Raw genomic sequence first — 8273 nt, forward strand, 5'->3', positions numbered from 1 at the left:
CCCAAATCCCCAATAAAATCTTTAAAAAAAAAAAAAAAAGAAAAAAGAAAATAATCAAATTAATATTTTTTTTAAAAAAAGGGGGCAAAGTATTGAACACACATCACATCAAAGATATATGAATGGTAAGCACATGAAAAGATGCTCAGAATTATTATTCATTAGGAAATTGCAAAATGAAAGCACGATGAGATATTACTACATGGCTATTGAAATGCCTCAAATTTAAGACTGACCATACTAAGTACTGACAAGGATTGGGGCTCCAGGAATTCTCATACATGGCTCCTGGGACTGTAACATAGTAGAACCACTTTGGAAGACAATTTGGTAGTTTTGCAAAATGTTAAACATACATCCACCATGTGACCCAGCCATTCCACTTACCCATTCTCTTAAGAGAAATGAACGTATATGTCCAGGCACAGACTTATACAGAGCAGCATTATTTATAACAGCCAAACCTGACAGCAAGCCAAAGGTCCATCAACAGGTGAATGGATAAATATATTGTGATAGATCTATGCAATGGACTGTTACTTGGCAATAAAAAGTAATAAGCTATTGATACCATCAACATGGATGAATCACAGAGTAATTATGCTGAGTGAAAGCAACCCAAGTATATACCGTATGATTCAATTCATATAAAATTCTAGAAAATAGCAACAAATTTATAGTGATAGAAAACAGGTCAGTGGTTGCCTGAGTGAGAGGGGTTAAAAGAAGCTTTTGGGGGTAATGGATATGTTCGTTATCTTAATTGTGGTGATATTGAGTTGTCCAAAAAGTCATGATGCATTTTTGCAATGAGAAACAGAAAAATACGTCATGACTTTTCCGACAACCCAATAGTTTCATGAGTGTATACATAAGTCAAATTTTATTAAACAGCAATCTTTAAACATGCAATTTATCTTATGTCAGTGACTCCTCAGTAATGCTTTTGCAATTCTTATTTGAGGATTAGGTATTGAATTTTATCATTTTTTTCTCCTACTGGGGAACTCATATGTTTTTATTGTATCAAAATAGCATTTTTAGTACACATTTCCAATATTTTGGGAATCATCCATTGCTCTTTATTTTGGTAGCTATATCATAATTTCTTTCTAAGATCATATAGTTCTATGTTACTGGCTGCATTCTTGGCACCATCACTTAATGCTAAGCCAATCAGCATTTCACATTTCCTGGTCATGGTGATTGGTTCGTAGATGGGCACTTGACCTACTTAGAACCAGTGCTTCACAATGAGCATTTGCTATCATTTCTGGAACAAAAACTTCCATTGGATGTGAGGATGAAAGGATATGAATGAAACCAAATGTGTCACTAGAGTAAGGTGAGAACCTCTCAAAATATGGAGCCAACAGAGGGATGGAGCTAAGAGGCTGTCAGAGAGAAAATGGACCTTAATTATATCATCTAGTCTTACCTACCAGTGCTTAAAGCTAGATCTATTCTTGGCATTTTGGGTAATGTGAGTCATTAAGTTCTCTTTTTGCCTAAGCCAATTGGTCAAAAGAGGTCTGATTCCATGGTGAAATTTTAATGTGTAACTATATTCTTCACATTGAGACTTTATTTTAGGTTTTTACATCTGAGTTTATGGATATTAAATTATGTTTTTATCAATAGTAGCGGTAAATAGGGGTTTAATAAATTACAAATGCTTCTTAAAAAGGGAAATTTTGATTCACTCCAAAATAGTTTTGCTCCTCTCCTCAAAAATATATTTACATCTATGAAAATATATTATCTTAAAATATATCTATAATAATAAATTGAGAAAGTAACTTCTTTGGTGCCAGGGAGGGGGAATAAAAGATTTATGGGATCTTTCAATCCGGAAACTATATTTTTTGACTTTGACATTTTCCATACGCCCATGCTGCAAATCTATTCTAAATGAGAGGGGAAAAAAATGTAACAATATATTTTAGGCCACTTAAATTTATTCTCCTTCTGTAACTGACTTTTGTATAGTATTTGAGATTCACTTTTAATGCTTGCCAAAATATCCAACATGGATCTCTTACTCCTTGGATAATGGTACCAGGTGAATGTTGAAGACTGAGCATATTCTTAATGTTAAAATGCATATTGCTCCCTCATCTTCCATCTGTATTTTTCCCAGGAAAAATGTAGTTCAGCATATCAAATTAATTCAGCTACTGAAATCATTAAATGAAGAACTCTCAAAGAAACTATATGCTTCTCAGGTCCTTTACTAAATGTCAAATATGTATTCAGTGTTTTTCTTTGTCTGCAAATGTACACATCACTAGAGAAAAAGAAAAGAAGGATGAAAGATATCTTAGTGGAGATATAGGATAGTAAAAGCATGAAGTGTATTTTTCTACAATGTTGGTATCATTAGTTCTGCTGGGAGGTTTATTACCAGTACTTCAGGAATCCAGCTGGAATTAGATATGGGAAAAACAGCTAAGAAACCAAAACTTCAAACATGGAAAGCTGATTTGGAAAACAGTTGGACACTTCCTCAAAAGGTTAAACATAGAGTTTAACCTAGGCATGGGATGACCCAGCAATCCCATGCCTACATAGATACCCAAGAGAAATATAAACTTGTATATTACTGTTCAAAGTAGCATCATTCATATTAGCCAAAAGGTAGAAACAACCCGAATGGCTGAATGGGTAAATAATATGTGATATATCCATACAACGGAATACTATACAGCAATGAAAAAGAATGAAGTACTGATATGTGGTACAACACGTGTATGAACCTTGAAAACATTATGCTAAGTGACAAAGCCAGCCAACATAGTCTACATATAGTATGATTTCATTTATATGAATAGACATATCTGTAGAAAAGGAAAGTAGATTAGTGTTTGCCAAGGGCTAGGGAGACATAGGGTGACTGCTAATGGTTACATAGTTTTTTGGGGGTGATGATGAAAATGTTCTGAAATTGATTGTGGTGATGGCTACACAACTCTGTAATTATACTAAAAATCATGGACTTGTATACTTTAAGTGGATTGTGTAGTGTATCTCAATAAAACCATTATTGAAACCACATGAAAGAAAGGAACTCAGAGAAAGTCTCTGAAGTCATCTTGCATGCTAAATATGTATGGATTTAAGAAACAATATTGGTATTTTTGCCTTCAGCTTGTTGAAATGTATTATTTTAAATGTATTATTTTAAAAGAAATTAGGGGGCGGCCAGTTGGCTCAGGTGGTTAAAGCGTGGGCTCATAACACCAAGGTTGCCGGTTCGATTCCCACATGGGCCTTGAGCTGCGCCCTCCACAACTAGATTGAAAACAATGACTTGACTTGGAGCTGATGGGTCCTGGAAAAACACACTGTTTCCCAATAAAGTTTAAAAAAAAAAAGAAATTAGAAACATTTTTGGTAGGGGAATTGTTAAAAATCAAGTTGCTCATATAACTGTTGAGGGAAACTGATTAGATAAAGTGGTGATACCCTCTCTCGCCAAAAGCAAGTGAGCTGTTGTTGTGTTCACTGTAGGCTCTTTAGCAGCATTCCCTGATTCTGCCCACCTGATACCAGTAGCATGTTCGCCCAATTGTGACAACCAAATGTCTTCAGACATTCCTGGATGTTCTGCGAGAGGCAAAATTGTCCATGGTTGATAATCACCATGATAGAGGATTGAGTTTATGTGAGAGGAAGTGGGAGAAATAAAGTTGGAACATAAACTTGAAGCCAGATTGGTAAGGCCTTCAATGTCAGAATTAACATCTTGGAGTTTATTTTGAAAATGATAGGGAACTACAGGAAGTTTTGGGGCTGGGGAGTAGTAGTGAGATTAGAGTGGTGCTTACAAGAGTTCATCTGTAAAAGTACGTAGACAGTGGCAAAACTGGAGATATGAGACGAGCACGAGGGCCATTATAATAGGCCTTGCAGGAGCTCATGAGAAAGAGAGCTGGAGAAATGACAGTGGCAGGCAAGAAGAGGGGACAGACAGACAATGTTAGAGCACAAGGAAAGAAGTCATACAGCTCTTTCCTTTATCACACAATCAGGATGAGGAACAAGTTGTGGAAGGAATATACTGTGTTTAGTTTGCGACATCTTGTGTTGAAAAGTCCACCCTTTTCAATTTCTTTTGAAAATGTTCTACAAGTTAAGGGCAGATTGAATTCTTTCAAACACCAAAAACAAACAAAACCCCTTGGGGGTCTTGTACTAGAAGATAGACTACTAATACTATCTATCTTACATTTACACATTTGTCTAACTGATAGGTTGAAATCTTTCCCTTAAAGTGTATAGGAGCCACAGGTATTGCAAAATTCTATTTTTTAAATGTAATAACAATGATAACTAATACATATATAGCACCACTATGTACCAACCATTGTTCTAACACTTTACATAACTCTTTTCTTATAACAACCCTACTATTATTTTACGGGAGAGAAAAGTGGGGCACAGAGAAGTTCAGAACATACCCAAGTGATGCATTACTTACACAGCCATTAAGTGGCAGAGCCTGGGTTAGAACCAAGGCAGTATAGACTCTTGTGATCTTTTAGCCAGTTTTAAAATCTGCTTTGCACACACAGGTAGTGATTTGTCCACATACTTTTTGGTGATTGTGGTGATGGGGATGTCTTAAGTCAAACATTCCCCAAGTCTCTAGGATTTTAAGCAGACAGAGTTTGGGGCACACTTGTATTTCTCAATCATCGCTTTTCTTTTGCTGTTTGCTTAACTTTTCTTGTAGTTGTCAGTATTCAGTATCTTCAGAGACAGAGGCTTTGGGAAAATGAGTAATGAAAAATATTCAAATGATACTTATTTTAGAAACTCATATATGGTGATGGAAAGAGAACTGACTCTGGGTGGTGAACACACAATGTGATACATAGATGATGTATTACAGAATTGTACACCTGAAACCTATGTAACTTTACTAACCATTGTCACCCCAATAAACTTTAATAAAAAAAAAAAGAAACTCATGATTTTACCCCATGCTTGGTGGGGTTGGTCTAGATAAATTCTACTATGATTTCCATCATAGCAATTTCCAAAAATTGCTCCTGAATTCTTTCCAAATGCACACTTTTTAATGGTTTCTCCAGTGATCTGATGTGTGACCGATCCCAGCTGTATGATAATTCCTAATTAGGCCTAAAAGGGTTATTATAGTTTGGTATGATGAGAAGAAAAACTGCTACCCAATTGTTTACGAACAACTTTCCTTTAGGCAATGCTTCCTTCATAGCTTTCTAATGCTCTTTTTTCCAAGTTTTGGCTCCCCCTACCCTCTCTTTTTTTAACCTCCCTTGATGTGTTTTAGTTTTCAAGTTATCATTTCAACCTGTGTTCAGTCCTGGGCTAAAAGTACTTGTTTACTTACCCAAAGGTCTTATTTTACAAAGATAGCTGCCGGCTAAGCTGCCTGATCTACCTGGTGTCCATGCGTCACTGACAAAGCAGGAAAGCATGTTGACCTATTTGCCAAGTCTGCCTTCTGTGGAACCAGGTGTAGTGACAGATTTTTGAGCTGAGGGAACTTCTCTGGTAGGGATTTAACTAGGGGCTTCCATTGCATTCCTGGTAGGACTCTAGAATGATGATTTATGGGAACTGACTCATTGTAGAGAGTTAAAGTTGTGGTGCAAGCCATCTGTCCCTTAGCAGATGTTTTTACTTTGACGTGAACAAATATGGTTCCTGGGTCTGACAGAAGTCTGAAGGCCGGTAATGCCAAATTTTCAAACTGATGTGAAATTAGAAACTACGGTCAGTTCATGGTCATCAAGCACTAACTATAATGGCGTGAGTCAGAAAATGTTGCTTTTAATAAATAAGAGAATTCAACATTGCCACACACACTTACCGTTGTGTAAAGAGAAGCTTTTGGCAATTGTACTCTCTATTTTTCTCCAAGAATTGTATTTAAAACCACAGTTAAGGAACTATTGTATGAGTATATTGATATCGTGATTCCACATTTACCAGACAGAAGTAATGTGCTAAATGATAGCATTCTCTAGATAGTACTTCCATGCTGGTTTTGCCCATTCTGGACTCCAGAATCTTAATTCCGATAGGAATCCTAGAGAGATTTTTGGTAGATTTATTGTTATATTAGTTTCCTAATACAACACAAACTTATTTAGTTCCAGAAGTCAGAAGTCCCAAATGAGTGTCATGGGCTAAAAGCAAGGTGTAGGGGAAGGTCTGTTTTCTTGGCTTTCCCAGCTTCGAGAGAGAGACTGTCTGCCTTCCTTGGCTCCTGGCCCTTTTCCACCTTGAAAGCAAGCAGTGATGTCCAGTTTTTCTCACGCTGTGTCACCCTGACAGTGACTCACGCTGTGTCACCCTGACAGTTTTTCTCATGCTGCGTCACTCTGACAGTGACTCTTCCACTTTTAGGGACACTTTGGATTACATTGGGTCCCACTGGATAATCGAGGGTAATTTCCCTATCTTGAAGTTAGCTGTTTAGTAAACCTGTTTCCATCTGCAACCATAATGTTTCTTTGCCTTGTAATGTAACATATTCATAGGTTCCAGGGATTAGGATGTGGATATATTTGGGGGGGGGGGCATTATGCTACTTAGTACAGCTGTCCCAGCCTGCTATCTAGAGTACATGAATTCTTTTATCAATATTATAGGTTGAAGCTTTTAAAATTTTAATCACACACACACACACACACACACAGAGTTGGACAACATTGTTCAAGCAGTAGTTCGCCCAAATCAGAAGTGTCTGGATGCTGATGGTAACCACTTTGAGCCCCTCTTGTAGTTGCAGAAGTCAAACATGACTTGTATTAATCTTTTGTTATCAGTATGTATTGAGTATTATAATTTTAATACAGTTTTCCTTTCTTAAAATGTGTATACATTTTTTTGGCACCCTCTAGCAATCTCTATCTTAAATCCTGCTTGAAATAAGACAATGTCTAAACAAACAAAATATTTAGAAATGCAACACTAAGAGAAATATTTTCTATAATTATGACAAAAAGTCATATATTAAAATCCTCATACAAACAGATAATAAAAACCTAAAGCCCAGCCTCAAATGAACAGGAAGACAGAAGATTCAGCACATTTCAAAACAATTTCCAGAAGACAGAAATTAGAAGTGGGTTGATGATGAAACAAGTAGAGAAAACAATAATGCTAATACACTGTGAGGGGGCTACCGAAGATAGAGGAGCCAGTTTACCCAGCTAGAGCCCCACAGAGGCTCTGGGTCAGATTCGGTTAGGTAGGAAAGTGAATGAGGCTGAAATCAGAGGGATGAACTATATGTCTCTATGTGACCAACTGTACCTGTAACCTTCCTTATTCTCCTCTACTCTGCTCATGGAACAGAAGCAGATGACATTTTCCGAGGCAAAACATTTGTTACCTTTTCTAAGGGAAAAACAAACACCCAGAGTTAATTGTCTGGAGACACTTAAGGCTTCTGGTGAAAATTTTGGAGCTTCCAAAAGAAGTCTTTCTCATTCTAGAATCTGGGCAGATTTGTAGCCTCACAGCTGGTTCTCTGTTGGCTCAGAATGAAGTAAATTACACGAATTGACATACCCTGAAATTTCCTCACTCGAGTTCCCAGTAAATATTTTTTATGCTGGAGACCTAGTCCGAAAAGAGACCAAGACAACCTAGTATTATAGAATAGCCACAGTGGCAATCTGCCCATTTGTTTTCAAGAAAAAAATGGATCACTTGTGGTGGCAAAAGTTCTGGTGGGGAGTCACTGCACAGTTATAGGAGAGAATTTCCCATAACTGAAGAAGAAAGAATCTTCAGGTTCAAAGGACCCATCTGGTGTCCAGGAAAATAAGTGTAGAAAGACCCACACCTAGACAGTGTCATGAATTTTCACAAAACCAAGATTAAATGATGATCCTAAAAACCTCAAAGACAGGAAAACCAAATCACTTACAAGGAATTAAAAGTCATACTAACATCAGATGTTTTTCTTACTGTACTGGAGAATATAAAATAATGATACAATAAATTCAAATCTCTGTCATAAAATTATTTTCAATCTAGAAATTTATATCCAACAAATAATTTAGTGGGTTTTTCCCCCCCCTGCATGTAAGTTCTCAGAAATTTATATATTTTCTTTGTAAGGATATAGCCCAACAAAATGAGACAATAAACCAACGGAGGGGAGCATATGAAATAATGAAGCAGTTGGACCCAAACAAATAAAGTGATAAGAAGGCGCTCATGAGGACAGCTGCGCAGAGGACTGAAAGAGCAGTCAGTCGGCTCCCAGTCCA

This window comes from Hipposideros armiger, unplaced genomic scaffold (genome assembly GCF_001890085.2).
Source record: "Hipposideros armiger isolate ML-2016 unplaced genomic scaffold, ASM189008v1 scaffold_792, whole genome shotgun sequence".
Taxonomy (NCBI): domain Eukaryota; kingdom Metazoa; phylum Chordata; class Mammalia; order Chiroptera; family Hipposideridae; genus Hipposideros; species Hipposideros armiger.